Raw genomic sequence first — 12,500 nt, 5'->3', positions numbered from 1 at the left:
TGACGGACTACTATTTTAAAATTTCAACATCAGTAGAAGAAGTATATTCATTAAGGTTCGGTTTTAATTTCCAAATCCATAGGCTTTCCAGTATATTCAAATCATAATCTGCATTTGCCAAGTCTAAAATTTCAAAAGAGTCATAGTTAAATGGATGACTATTAGTTAAAGAATGGCTTCTAATTGAGGATTTAGTTGGATTTGATAATTTTACGTTATTGTTTCTAAATGAAAACCCTTTATGTTTTTCGATGCGCATAAACAAATTGCGAGAAGTCTTTCCCACATAAGTAGCGTTACAGCTACTACAAGAGAATCTATAAACGATCGAAGAACGTAAAGATTTAGGAATTTTGTCTTTGAATTTGAATAAACTGCCAATGGTTAAGGAAGAAGTATAGATGATCTTCAATTTAACAGTAGAGTAACTATTATGGACAATCTTTGTTAATTTTCTTTCCAAATTGTGACTGAAAGAACCAAGGTAAGGGAGTTTAATATAAATGACATCTTTGGGTACTGTAGAAGGAATGGCTATTGGTACCATTAATTTATTTAAGGTTCTTTTTACAAAGCTATGAATGAAATTAAGGGGGAACCCATTTTTTCCAAGAATATCTAAAATATGAATAATTTCATCATGGAAGATCAGGAAATTCTTTGAAATCTTGAATGCTCTATAAACAAAAATGCAAATAAGATTACTTTTATATTTCAAAGGTATGTAAGAATCAAATTTAGTAATAAAACCTGTATAAGGTAAAAGAATTATTTTCACGAGAAATATTAACATCTAAAAAAATGAGACAACCATTTTTCTCTACATCAAAAGTCAATTTTATGTTAGGGTGTTTAGCATTCAAGTAATCAAGGAATTTAGTGATACTGTCTCTGGATTTGAAAAGTAGTTATGTCATCAACATATCTAAAGTAATGGCAGGGTTTAAAACTTTCGGGGCAATTATTAGGCCAAATAGTTTCAAAATGACACATGAAGATGTTAGCAAGTGTTGGGCCTAAAGGGCTACCCATAGCAACTCCTTCAATTTGTTTGTACAATTTATTATTGAAATAAAACAAGTTGTCCTTAGTAGCTATGTCCAAAAGTTTCTTAAAGTTTGATTTATCTAGTCCTTGGATTTAAATTTTATCTTTAAAAAGAGTGTCCATAATAATTGACAAGGTTTCATCAAGTGGGACATTAGTGAAAAGGTTTGTGACGTCAAAACTCGCTAAGACATATTCATCAGCATTATTAATTTTCATCAAATCATTAAAAAAAGTGAAAGTATTCTGTATGGTGTAACTGTTAATAGTGAGACTTTAGAATAGGGATGAAAAATTTTGATACGTTATAATTAATAGTTCCAATGGCAGAGAGGATAGGCCTCAAAGGGACATTAGCTTTGTGAATCTTTGGCAGTCCATATAAAATACCAGGTCTAGAGCCTGAGGTGAAAAGGGAGGAGTACGTTGAGTCATCAATGTTGTGTTCTTTCTTAAGTTTTCTAAGTAAGGAATTTAGTCTATCTTCATTTTTAATAATCAAAGATTCACATTTGTTGTCTAATTTAATAAACTTAGTTTTATCATTGAGAATATCTTCAATTTTCTTAATATAATCTACTTTATTCAGTAACACAATACCTGCCCTTCTTTTTGGTAGGAATAATATAAGGAGAATGCAAGGTTTTTTATGACTGATTTTACGTGATTTCTAGTTTCAGGAAAAATATTAGCAGGCTTATGATAATTTAGAGATCGAAGTAATTTCTCAAAAGATAAAAAGAAATAAGAGAAATTAATTTTCAGAGGGGGAATACCAAATTTCAGGTCTTTGGCTAGTAAACATTTCAAGTTATGAGACAAATTGACATCAGAGTGGTTAAAAACAACTTTGTTGGGGTCGAGAAACTCATGAGGTTTGTTTAAACCTAAGTAAAATAATTTCTTTTAATGAGTTCTCTGAACATTCTTTAAAGAAACTAAATTGCGACTTTCTGTACAACGTCTTAGGTGATTGAAATCCAAAAACGAAATGGACTGTTTCAATTCAGTTTCAAAGTCTAAAACTTTACATTCATATTTATTAAATTCCCTTGATTTTGCCTTGATTTCAATCTCCAAGAGTTTGTACTGGAAGGTCTTACATGCTCTGTTATTATTATTGTTTTGTTTCCAAAATTTAAATCTTAAAAATTTTGGGATAAGCTTATTTTTTAAATTTTTTTCAAAAATATTATGTCATTGTACCTTTTTTTTATTTTAAAAGAACATTTTTGATCATTTCTGTATACTTTTAACACATGATCACCATACCTTTTTCTGATAATGTAAGCAGTAGAACTTCCAACTGGGAAGCGGAGGTTAATAATGAATCTCAAGATCAGTGTTGCCAGAAGAAACATCCTTATTTCCAGCCTTGAGGTAACTAAAACTTTCTTCGGTGTAGCAAAAAACAGAAGCAATCTTCAAAAACTTCTTTATTACAAATTGGAACCAAACGTTTCGAGTGTTCAAACACTCGTCATCAGTGGTTTTAACTGTAAAAAAAAAGAATTTTCAATTATCCTTCAACAAAAAAAAAGTACAATATTTAAAACATATTTTACATGTTAAATTGTGGTAATGCCACAAATGTAAATGGGGAGTTAAAAAAATGGTAGAATAACAAATACGTACAATATCCGTTAGAACATTCAAATTATATAAAGGTTGAAATTACAATCAAAAAGTTATACATTCTCTTATGAGAACAATTGGAACACTCCTATGACTTAATATCTAGTGTTGACTAAGAAATATCACAGAAATTGACATAAATAACAAGACAAATAGGTCAGAAAACGTATGACTAGGGCCAAGCGTCTGAGTGACAAAAAGCCGGTTGAACAAAAAGTCTATTAAAACTTGAAAATTACTTCTTAAAACCATCAAATGCCAAATATAAAGGTACAAGAATACTTCATGAAACAGATTAAGTAGCTAGGGATAATACTAACCAAGAAATACAAAGAAGAACAATGAAAAACATGGGAGCTTGACGTCCATGACAAGACCTCAACGAGGCAGTGGAGCGTCTGGGCGTTCCGAGAGGCAAACAAAAACCTATCGGAATGCGAAACAAAGAAAATGGGATGATGGACTACTATTTTAAAATTTCAACATCAGTAAAAGAAGTATATTCATTATATATATATACATATATATATGTATATATATATATATATAAATATGTATATATAAATATATATATGTATATATGTATATATATATGTATATATATATAAATATGTATATATAAATATATATATGAATATATATGAATATATATATGTATATATATAAATATTTATATATATATAAATATATATATATAAATATATATATATGTATATATATATATAAATATGTATATATAAATATATATATTATATATATAAATATATATATATATATATATATATATTTATATAATTATATATATATATATATATAATATATAATATATATATATATATATATTATATATATATATATATATATATATATAATATATATATATATAATATATTATATATATATATATATATATATAATATATATATATATATATATATATATATATATATATATATATTATATATATATATATATATATATATATATATATATATATATATTATATATATATATATAATATATATATATATATATATATAATATATATATATATATATATATATATATATGGCAGACGAAGGAGGACGGGTGAAAGGTAAGCCTGCAATTGAGAGGGTGCAGCGAGCGACGAAGAGAGTGGATTTCCTCGGTATAAGGAAGGCTGAGGACAGGCAGGTGAGAAGTCTCTCTGGGGGGAGGATCCTGGTAGAAGGTGCGGCGGGCGTTGGAGAGCGCGGCGTCAAGGACGAAGCTCAACTGCAGGCTTACCTTTCGCCAAGTTAACACTCTCCGCCGCAACCTGGTCCACACCCGTCCTCCTTCGTCTGCCAAGATAGGCACCTATGCCATCCCCTGCTCCTCCTGTGAGAAGCAATACTTCGGGGAGACCGGCGCTAGTCTCAACAAACGTGTGTCCCAACACAGGTACGCGGTTTCCAGGGGACACACCAACAACGCTCTCTTCTGCCACCAATGGGACATAGGACATCGTAAAGATCGGTCAGCTGCCCGCATTCTGTTCCCTTCCGCTGATGTCCATGCCCGCAGATTGGTGGAATCTTCTCTCATTAACAGGGTGCCGAATTTCAATCCTAACAGTGTTTTTTCTCCTGCTGACGGTCTTCTATCCTCCCACATTCTCCGCTTGTTACCTTACCCCGGACATCCTTCACACAGACCGTCGGACCCTATGACCTGACATGACCTGCCCCGGTTCCGTTCGCTGTTCCGCCGCCGCCTCCGTTTCTGTTCTCCTGTCCTCGCTTGACCTTCTTGCACCGTGTTAATAATAATAATAATAACTGGAACTCCCACCGAAGTGGAAGGGGACAGTTAAGTTAGACGAAGAGTTCAGGTGAAGGAAAACAGTCAGGAAAATGAAGGAAAGTCGTAGTTAGAGTAGTGGGAGGACGAAACTCCCTGTCTGACTCGTTAAGATATTGAAGTGTCATGTCCGCTCAAAACCTTCTGGAAGGCCTGCCAGGTCGGAAGGTGAAAAGTCTTTGTTGATTTTTTATTCTTCTTCTTATCTGTGTGGGTGAGTAAGTTGAAGAGGGTTGGGAGGAAGGGGTCTGGAACTTGGGTTGGGGTTAAGGATAAGGAATCTTTATTATTTATTCAATAAATAGAGTTAGTAAAAAACAAAAAATATATTAGTTTTTTTTTTTTTTTTTTTTTTTTTTGAAGCGTGATAAAGTGGAAGAGGAAGTGGTGAAAGGAGCTGGAGAGATAGTGAAAAGAAACTTGGGAGGAGATAAAGTGAGAGTTAGAAAGTTAAGTAGAGTGAAGAGTATTAGCTTTTTATTGGAGTTGGTCTTGAGGAGAAGGAAGTTGAAGTGAATAATGGAAGTGTGTAAAGTGAAGAGGAAGTGATGAAGGGAGCTGGAGGGATAGTGGAAATGAAATTTGCGAGGAGATAAAGTGATAGAAGGAATGCTGAGAAAGGTGGAGAAAGGAGAAAAGATAAGATGTAAGACCAGGAGAAAGAAGTCAGAGAATAGCTTGCATGTGCGCCCTTAGTAGCTGAACAAAGCCCCGGGTCAACCCCTCGGGAGGCAGCCAGAAACCAGAACACCTAGCAGGCTATATATATATATATATATATATATATATATATATATATATATATATATATATATATATATATATTTTTATATATTTTTTTTTTTTTTTTTTTTTTTTTTTTTTTTTAAAGCTCTGCCCACGCTGCACTTCGCCGACCTCGCACGTCACCTCTCACTGCTATGCATGATGTGCCGTGCTTGACGTTGGAGTGGAGCCCTGTGGGTTGGCTTGTAGTTTGGGTTAAAAGGTGTTAAAAAATCTTGAGTCTTGATTTCTTGATTGCAGGTCCTCTTGAAGTTTACTTCTTCATTCTTGACTTAATCTTCTTTTTGTGTTCTCCTCTTCATGGTTGCCTCCTTACATCATCGGTCTCCTGTACCTGATGCCGTGAATATGGCCTCAACTTCTTCAATGCCATTGATTCTGCTGAGGCTTTTGGGCCACCAGGCATGTGTGCCTTCTGGACGAACGTTGAGGCGATTGTAGAGCTCCTCATCCTCATCTTGGATTCTTGTCTATCTTCTTGTGGCTTGATGGTGGAGTCTCTGGTTGATTGCCTCGATCCTTAGTCTTTGATGGATCTCTCGTGCAGTGACTACTTCAGGAAAGCGAATATTCAGAATCCATTTGCCTGCCTGGTTCTGAATAGTCTGTAGCTTCATCATCTGCCTTCTGGAAATGGTGTGAGTAGGCACTGGCGGGTATTCCATGATGGGCCGCACTAGGGCTTTATAAATGTAGAGCTTGGTTTCAGTACTCAGTGTCTGGAACCTTCTGATCTTGTTCAGCTGATGTTTAGCTTTGGTTGCTCTATCATTTATGTGAGGGACAATTCCTCTTCTGCTAATTGTTAGCCCTAGTATCTTTCCTTTGTCACACTGCTTCCTCGTCCACTATCAGATCTGCTGTCTTGAACTTGGCCACAGGAATGACTTGGAATTTTCTCATGTTGGTTGAGATCTTCCACTGTCTTTCGTATCGATTGATGGTCTCTATGACTCTGGCAGTTCTGAGTGCCATCATCTCGATCGATCTCCCTTCATACTTGATTATCTGAGTGATGTCGTCGGCATACATATAGTGATTGCTGCCATGTGATGGTTCAGGCAGGTCTGCTGTATAGATTGTGAACAGTGTCGGTGAGAGGCAGCTTCCCTGTGGAACTCCACTCATGAGGGGAATTGCTTCACCGACTGTATTGCCGACGACTATTCTTGCGCTTCGACTTTCAACAAAGTCACACAATAGCTTGGTCAAGGACGTCGGGAGGTTCAGCCTGATGATCTTAAGTTTCAGGCCTGTGTGCCAAACTTTGTCGAAGGCTTTGGCCACATCTCTCAGAACCACATTGACTTGGTTCCTTTCGCTCATGGCATTGGCGATTTCTTCATATATGATTGCAATGGCTGTTGATGTTCCTCTGCCTGGTCTGAAGCCCTGTTGCCTGGGATTTTGCAAATCGTTAATCTCCAGGTGATTTCGCAATCTTATGTTCAGTATCTTTTCAAAGATTTTGCCTGGGACTTCCAGCAGAGATATTGGTCTGTAATTCTCCACTTTTCTTGGATTTTTCCCGGCTTTTGGAATCATCCTGACTCTTGCTTCCTTGAAGTGGTCAGGGAAGTAGCCAGCAGTGAGAGAGGCATTATATATGTTTGCCAGTCTCAGCAACATCTTGTTTGGAAGATTTTGCAGGATTGTTTTGTTGATCCTGCTTTTGCCTGGAACAGTTCTATTCTTGAAACTCTGAATAGTTCTTTTGACATCTGTGGGGTTGATCTTGGTCATTAGTGGATCTGTGGGATCCAGTCTAGTGAAGTCAGAAGCAGCTTCTGGATATAGGAGGTGCATGTGCCTTCCTATTTCCTACATGATGGTCTCCTCGAAATCACTGTCAAAGTTCTCTTCTTCTTCTTCGGTAATTCGGAAACAATTTCTCCAGTAATTTCTGAACAGGATTTCTTGTTCTTTTTCTTCATGAATCTTCTCATCCTGTTCGTTGAGGAGGTAGCTACTTCTGCTTTCACTTCTTCCCATCAGTTTCTTTATTCCTGACCAGAAGGACTGTGGATCTTTTCGGTCCCATTCCACTTTTCGAACAAGTTCTTCCCACTTGTCATTTGCTGCTCTCCTCCAGTGGTTAGAGAGTTCTCTTTGCAAGCTTCTGTATCTTGCTCTCAGGTCTTGTGTCCATCCATGAATCCCTGCATAGTGCTGCAGGTGATTCGACTGTATATTTAGCAGTCTTACTTCAGCTGTTAGCCTTGGATGGGGGATAGTCCTGTGGTTGCTCTTGGGTACATGATGAGCAAGTGCAGCTTCAACATCGCTGTACCACTTTTCGACTTCCTCGTCAATCTCTTCCAACGTTGCAGTCCTCAAGTTGGCTGCAGGCTTGGACTGGAGCTCATCCTTGAATCCCCCCCAATTAGCCATTCTAAAGTTGAATCTGCTACAGTTTAGGCTTTTCAGGATTGGGTTGGATGATATCTTGAGGATGATGGGCAGGTGGTCACTGGTGCTTGCAGGGCCCGGTTCCATGATCACGTTGTGATGGGCTTGGTTATTGCACAGTGCAATATCTGGTTTGGTTGCTGTGTTCCCTGTGATGTAAGTAGGGAAGTCTGGTCCCATGTGGATTAGGTCTCCATCAGCAACCATTCTAGCAATAGCATTGCCAACCTGGTTGCCTGCTCTATTGTTTAGCATTGGATGGTTGGCATTGAGGTCTCCCACTATGTATGTGGGTAATCTTCGTCGAAGTAGACTGTACAAGTCTTGCAGTGGAACAATTGCCCTTCTTGGAGGCAGATACATTGTAGCCACTACTATTGGACCTCTGCTGGTCTCTATCTCCATTGCCAGCATTTCATCAAAATCGTCGAGAATCTTATGTTTGATTTCTCTTCTGACTGCCATTGCTATGCCATCACTTGCTTCTCCAGTACTGTTCCTCTGATAACATAAGTAGGGGAACAGTTTCAGTCTGTCTGTGTCCTTCAAACCATGGCTGTTTATCAGGACTATATCTGCATTTAGGGCTCTATACATGCCCGACAGTTCGTTCCTACGAACCATAGTCCACTTGAGGACGTTCTGCTGAACTACAGTGATTGTGTGATTCACTTAGATTTGGCTGCAGGTCCATCTTCATGCCTTTCTTGGGACTCATCATAGCCATTCCTCCTCTTCCTGTAGCTCTCAGGGTCGAGGTAGGTGATAGCCACACCAACGAGATTTAGGGAGGCTGCCCTAATTCTCCTATCGATGATACTGGCACACTCATCAGATTTCAGCCTCTGATTATTGTAGGAGTATTTCATCCTGCCATTTTTGATGTATTCTGCAACATCATCATCATCAATATTGCCGTTTGTAACGGTTTTCTCGGCAGTGTACAGGATGACTCCTACAGCTTTGCCCTTTGCTTCCCTGGCCTTCTTCACATTCTTGCACCTGTGTGGGGATGGCACCCTCACATACTGGGGTACTGGTGCAGTGGGCTCTTCCAGTGGCGGCATTTCTTCTTCAAGAACTGGCAGATCTGGCATTTCTTCTTCTTCAGGTGCTTCTGTGGGGGTTTCTGTAGGGAGCATAACCCTCAGGATGCCTGCCGAATTTACATCATTTGGAAGGTCCATCTCAGGGAGGTTATTTCGCCTCAAGGCTAGCTTTGCTTGTTCTGCAAAGCAGCCTGGTTGTGCAAGGTTGGCATGCATCAAGGCAATCAGGGTCTTGACAGCCAGGTTGTTGGGCAGCTGCATGATGGGTGGCTGCGTCTCTTTAATCGCCGTTTTGGTAATTTCGGCTGTGGCTTTGGCTGTCTTTTCGATCGTTTTCTCGACCTTAGCTGTAGCCTTTGCAGTGTTCTTGACTACTTCACTCAGTAGTCTGGACTCTTTCTGTGTTTGGATCTCTTGCTTCTTTTCTACTGCCTTTGTGATCTCTTTCCTTCTAATAGGGCAGCTTCCAGAGAGAGTCCTGTGTTCGCCTCCACAGTTTAGGCATTTTTTTGTGGTGTTCTTACATGTCGTGAACCTGTGTCCGGTCTGACCACATTCACTGCATTTTTCAGCATTCTTCTTGGTACATTTACCCTTTGTATGGCCATATTCGTAGCAATTCATACACTGAATTACTCGAGTTAATCGTTCCTCTTCGATCTGGGCCGGGTTTATACTGTAATTATATAGAATCAGTCCTTGTTCTTTGATCTTTTTGGCAGTCTGTATATCATGGAATCGAATCTTATCAATTCCATGTTGTGGCATTTTGTAGACTTCATTGATTTGCAGGCTGAGTTGTCTTACCAGTTCTTCTTTGATCTCTTCATTAGAGTGGCTTGTAATGTACGAGTCCACTTTTTTGACTACAATAGTCATCTTAGCTTTGGTTTCAAGAGGCATCTGGGGGTCAAAACCTGAGCTCTTAAGCTTTTGGCGGAATTCTGGTGACATTATCTTATCTGCATCGGTCAGAGTCTTTGGCAAAACAATGTATCCATTCCTGGCATCAATGATTCTCAGGAAGTGGATTCCATTGCCAAACATCAGAGAGTTCAGTTCCTGTTTTCGAGTTAAAGTCGGAATGCCATCGAGGTTTACTTTAATCTTGGTGGTCGAAGCCATGGTTCCAAACGCATAGCTCGATCCTACCACTGCAAAAAGTCCAAGTCCTGCCTGAGTTGTCAGATTAAGTCCTATCTCTGACAACCTCCTCTTATCTCTGAGGAGCCTAACCAGGTTGGCTATGTAGACGGTGTCTGGCTAGAGTTGGCAGGAGTGTTAGAGTGGCCTGCCGCCGTTCCCTATGCCTAACAAAGGTGGCAACCTCCGAGTGTTTCTTACAGTATCCCAACTAAGGGACCCCTTTGAGACCCCGGCCTTCGCCGGGTAAACCGCAGGGTTCGCCTTCAGAAACAAACGGTGTTATCCTAACGCCGAAAAGTGGTGGTAAAGGACAGGGGGGGACAGGTGTGTGCCTACAAGGATCTCTTGTAGCACCGAGGTGCTTGGCTCGAGAGAGCCGAGTGTCAAAACCTTTACTATGAAGGGATCTCTTTTAGTATGCCAACTCCTTAAAGATGTCAACTCCTTGGCATAAGTGGTGCCCACTTGGACTGGGTCAGGTAATCCAGGTAATTCTTCTTCTTCTTGCTATAAGTGTTACCCACTTGTAGATTATAACTCTTCCTTCAAAGAGTTCTTGTAGATTCTTCTTCTTCTTCCTTGGAGGCTTCTAGATAGCTTCAGCTGGAGCAGGTATTGAGTGTTGAGACTGATGACTGATGACTGATCACCGTGTTACTCCCCCCTTTACCCCTTTTATATACCCTCTTGCAGTGCTGTCGGAATTACCGTCTCTTGTTTACCGAGAGCGGTGATAGGCTATCGTTCTCGAGCTATGATTGAATAGGGAAACATGACGTCATATGATGGTTTTCTTTAAGATATGTAGGGGTAACTATAATATTAATAATGAAAACAAAACATGGCGCAACAATAATTTATTTTTCAAATAAATTATAAATATAAAAAGATATAACAATGAATATATGAAAAAATAATTAATCAACACAAACAACAAAATGGAAACTCATACACAATTGTACATTGAAGGCGTAGGCATTAATTTCTTAATCCCGCCACTTTTTCTACAAAATTCGGATATAATTATCAAGGCCTTTAATGAGGGAAGTTGCAGTGAATTTCTTACTTTTGTTTTTATTAATGATAATTTAGAAAAAATTCTCTCTGCGTCAGCATTAGAGGTTGGGAGCGACAAGACTTGTAAAGCAAACTGTGGCAATACTGTGAATTTTTTATTCTGTTCTTGATTGACCTCTTTTGCAATTTTCTGATAAAACTCCATTGCTTCACAATTGCTCATATCGTTTTTAAATTCATGCCATGGCAAGCATCGCCACTCATCGGCCAATGCACTAATGTTGCCTTCATATAATCTTGGTAGTAACTGCACTAGCTCATCCAGTGACGGCATTGATACTCTTAGATTGCAATCTAAGGCACTGGGAGGGTTCAGGGCAGCTGTTAGTTTCCACAGCTTGTCATTAAGATGAAATCTTTTCGTTATTTCTAAAGAGAGAGTTATTAAAAATTTCTTGCACCTTTCTTTTACGTCCAAGATTACATACAGTTTAGAATTCAGTGCTGGAGACTGAAATTCCCCATTAACGGCAGACCCCAACCAAACTTGGCACGTTGGCACGTGAAAGTGTTCGTCCCTTGGATCAATATTTTCTAAGGGCACTCTTTTTATCAAATCAGGTTTACAGAACATTAATAAAATTTGTTGATATAAATCCCTTATCTCCTTGTATACCAAATGGATAGTGGGGGTCTGTCTCTGAAATAATAGATTTATATTTTTGCATTTGGGCAAGATAAAGTTGAGGAATTTTAAGTAACATATTATTGATTTGTCCTGTATTTTACAACAAATGTCATATGTCGATAACAGTCTTAAATCCTCTGCCTCTTTTGATTTGAAATAGAGAAGTAGTGCTTCCCACTGCTCAAGTATTCGTTCTACAGCCTGGTGAAGTGACAACCACCTAGTCTGTGATGCGTGCAGCATCTTATGGGGTTTGAGATTGCAAATCTTTTGAAAATCTTTAAATTGATTTTTCCTCTTGGCGCTGTGAGAAAAAAAGGAATATACATTTCTAATTAGGTCCTCGCACTGTCTTGGAAGGCACTTTGCTGCCTCCGAAGCGCACAGGTGGAGAGAGTGGCATATACATTTGAATATAGTTATACCTGGAGCGGATGCTCTCAATCTGCTGCAGAGCGAGTTCTGCTCGCCCATAATATTTGCTGCTCCATCTGCTGCAAATCCTATAAGGTTTTCGAGAGGGATGTTATGATATTGCAAGCACCCAATTATTAATTCATACAGATTTTCACCTGTAGACCCCACAGTGCTACTCTGAAAAATGTCAATCATATCCAACATCGATACTTCAATGCAGTCCCTTTCTTTATCATAATATTTCACCAACACTGCTAAACATTTCGTGGTATTTACATCAGTCGTCTCATCAACGATAATGGAAAATTTATTTGTCCTAAGTTTCGAGGCCAAATCTTAACTCACCATTTTGCTTAACGCTTTCATAACCTCGTTGAACTTAGTCCTTTTGATGTTTAAAGACTGGGCAATGTCGGAGTCTGGGAACATTCGCCTTTGCAGCTCAGCGAGAGGCTCCGCCAATGTAAAGGGGAGATTGTGCT

The 12,500-nt window shown here is 38.5% G+C and overlaps 1 pseudogene; it reads right to left on the bottom strand.

The window, feature by feature from the left end:
• Positions 1-10: 10 nt before the first annotated feature.
• The window catches only part of LOC147471481 (uncharacterized), a 12,653-nt pseudogene continuing 163 nt past the window's right edge, over positions 11-12,500 (bottom strand).

This window comes from Penaeus japonicus, unplaced genomic scaffold (genome assembly GCF_977035675.1).
Source record: "Penaeus japonicus unplaced genomic scaffold, GWHDUDI00000001_assembly GWHDUDI00000008, whole genome shotgun sequence".
NCBI classification, from domain to species: domain Eukaryota; kingdom Metazoa; phylum Arthropoda; class Malacostraca; order Decapoda; family Penaeidae; genus Penaeus; species Penaeus japonicus.
Note: the sequence above shows the minus strand (reverse complement) of the source record. Positions and strands in the feature narration are given on the sequence as shown.